The sequence below is a fragment of the Austrofundulus limnaeus genome, unplaced genomic scaffold (genome assembly GCF_001266775.1).
Source record: "Austrofundulus limnaeus strain Quisiro unplaced genomic scaffold, Austrofundulus_limnaeus-1.0 Scaffold82, whole genome shotgun sequence".
Classification (NCBI taxonomy): Eukaryota; Metazoa; Chordata; class Actinopteri; order Cyprinodontiformes; family Rivulidae; genus Austrofundulus; species Austrofundulus limnaeus.
In genome coordinates this window covers 1,730,145-1,733,425 of record NW_013952484.1, presented here as the reverse complement: position 1 = coordinate 1,733,425, position 3,281 = coordinate 1,730,145, and the positions used below count along the sequence as shown (strand labels likewise).

The following is a 3,281-nucleotide window of genomic DNA, read 5'->3' as shown; positions in this document are numbered from 1 at the left end:
GTAACAATATTTTTTATACTACATTTATCCATTTTAAATACACTAACCTCACTCCTTTGTAACAACTAAGGCAAAAATTAATAATTAAAAATTAATTAATTCAAAAAATCTTTTCAGGACCCCACCTTGATGTTTCAGGAACCCACTTTGGGTCCCGACCCCAACTTTAGGAAACACTGGGTTAAGATACACTTCAACATGATTACAATGTAGTAACCAGGACAACTGCTGGTGGGCCAAATCAAATGGCTCGGTGGGTCAATTTTGGCCCGTGGGCCACACCTTGGGCACCTCTGCTTGAAATGCAGTGGAGTAAAAAGTATGATGTAGTGGAGTAAAACTAAACAGTTTTCAATAAAAATGCTATTCGAATACAAATTCTCAAACTCAAGTATATTTACTTTATTACTACAATTTTCAGCCTCGTGATTTATGCGCAATCTGTTGGTGAAACTTTGTAGAAAGAGCGCAAAGCCGAAGTACTGCCCCATAAGGTTTGTGTGATTAGAYTGGCTTGACCAGGTAATATGAGTCATGTGTAGGCAGAAATAGAAAATAGCCGTATTTAGTTTATAACCTCCGAGCGTTCACTTGTTGTTTGTGACTGGGCACGCTCACTAATGACCCCGTGATAGCTTTTGCTTGCATTTTTTTTGTTTGTTTGCGTTTCCCGTCTATTTGTAGCGGTTTTCGTGGCTATATTAGTACTCCGTTGTAAACGCTTAGTAAAGCTAGAACTTCTGCTAACAGTTAGCACATGCTAACGTCAATAGACAGCGTTATTTTCAAGTATAATGCAAATATTGTGGCGAGTGTTTTGAGAAACCGTGTTATTTAGCAGTGGATTTATCAACGCGGTAGTTAAAAATTGTGCCGTTTTTTTTTTTTTTTTACGAAGTTATCGACTAGCGAGATTGCTAGTCTGGTGAGTTTGCTGCTAGCTGCTAATGCTATACATACATAAGTAATGATTATGAGATTTTTCTTTTAACATGTGGTAAATAAAAATGTAAAAAGCTTCACAGACATCGCTTGTTTCCCCGTTTTTTAGACCGGATATTGTGACRTTTATAGTGTATATACCAGGATGGCCGAGTGGTTAAGGCGTTGGACTTAAGATCCAATGGACATATGTCCGCGTGGGTTCGAACCCCACTCCTGGTAGCTTTTTAGCTAGAATGTTTAATACACCTTTCACAGGCAAACGAATCCTTCAAAGTTAAATCCGGAAATCTAGACTTTAGTCAAAGGATTACCTAAAGAGTCTTGTTACTTAATTTTCTAACAAGTGCTTCTTTTATTTAAATTGAACACTTTTGTTTTTGTTTTAGATTAATGTGGTAACACATATTTTGCTGTATATTTTACAGCAAAATATGTGATGTTGTTTACTGAGCAAGATTGATAAAAATAATAATGTTATGATAACATTTATATGAAGCTGCATTTTCGAATTGCTGCAAATCGACTTGTTCCCTGAATTAAATATATTTAGTAACTATGCTTGATGCAACCTATTAAAATCTGCTACATTTGCCAAAACATGGTATGCTGATAATTTGAACATCAGTTACATTATTCTGCATTTAGTATTAAAAAATAAAACACAAACTAGTATTTTGGGAGTAGGTGCACACAACGACCACAAGAGRGCGCCTTAAGCACACCACACACAAACACCTGTAATTACACTGACTGGGGCAATGTCTTTTTTTCTTTTATTATTATTATTTTACCTATCAACACATAGGAATCTGAATCTACCGCAGGAATAATTCCAAAGTAGTTGCAACAGTTAGTTACGGTGTATTTATACAGATCCAAAAGGTGCTTTTTAAAAATGGCTCAATCTATTTTCAGTCCACAATACCGTGATTTCAAAAGCAATAACCAAAATGTATCAYGAGTTTGTGACAAATTAGAGTAGGCAGCTGTATCTCGAAATGGCCTTGATTARCCCAAATTTTCTTGTTTGATCTTTGAAAATGTGTCTGATCTTGTCAGCGAGCGTTCACACTTGTCTTCCTGGTCTCACCAAAGAACAAATATGTTGTCACCTGATAGGTGTYGGAGGCCCGAGACGGCACCGGTTGTAGAATTTGAGCTTCCCCTTTGGGCCGGCTGAGGAAGCTTCAACAAAGGAGTCGTGACAACTGAGAAGCGAGAGGCAGATGGACGAGTGTTTACGACGAGAAATCGACGTCTCGGCATCTCCAGAGACCCAGAAACTGTTTCCAGTGGGCCCCAGTCCATTAGCCAATTTCTGACTGTTTCAGGAGTTGTTGCTTTTCAGGCCGACGACAGTGATTATAATGTGAAACCTGATACAGGAGTTAGTGGTTGGATGTATAGTAATGATAATTACTACCTACAGTATCCTTACCTTCTTTAAACATCCACACACTCAGGATTTTTCTCATTTGCACAAACACAAGCATGTAAACATGGCAGGATAGTGAACCGGGGGCTCTTGTGGCCTGGAGGTCCCAACAATATGATAAGCAGTGAGTTGCTTCTCAAGAACCACACTTTTCAAGTACTTCCCCTTTTCCTCCCTATTATATTGGACTAGGGCTGCCACGATTAGTCGACGACTAATCGATTATTAAAATAATCGACTAATCTAATAATCGATTAATTGTTTTCTTTTTTTTGTTGTTGTTTTTTTACTTTGTTTTTCTCTCCGAACTGCTTTGACACCTTCCACTGCCACATCTGCCTTTCTGTCCTTGACACACATGCACAGTAGTGGTAACTGGGGTAGGCCGTGGACGTCACAAGACATACAGACAGGCTCTGGTATCATGGCTACCTGGCAATGGAGCTGAAAAGTGTGGGATCTTTTGAAGAAAATGAAAGAGAAACCTGTGCAATATCTGCAGAGCAGAACTTGCCTTCCACAGCAATTATTTTTAGTTAGCATATAGCTAAAATCTGACAATGGTTATATAAGATGTATGTTTTATATTCAGTTAACGTATGATCTGATTAGTCGACTAATCGAAAAAWATAATAATCGGTGATTAATCGATTATAAAAATARTCRTTTGTGGCAGCCCTAWATTGGACTAGAATGGAAATAAGTGTTTACACTTTATTGCCCCATCCAAGCATTTTTTAGTGTATGTATCATATGTGCGCACATTACTAAATAAACTCAATTAAGTCTTTGTTGYTTATATTTGTCATTTGGTGGGTCGGATCATATTTACTAGTTATTTTCTACAATTAGAATAAATTATAAGTCTGTTTAGTACTGTTATGTACAGCAATAATAATAA

At 37.3% G+C, this 3,281-nt stretch overlaps 1 non-coding gene across 1 annotated transcript; it reads left to right on the top strand.

Moving 5' to 3' along the window:
• The first annotated feature begins 1,081 nt into the window (after positions 1–1,081).
• Positions 1,082–1,164, top strand: trnal-uaa (transfer RNA leucine (anticodon UAA)). Its single transcript has one exon. It is a non-coding gene; the product is annotated as a tRNA-Leu (tRNA).
• The last annotated feature ends 2,117 nt before the right edge of the window (positions 1,165–3,281 follow it).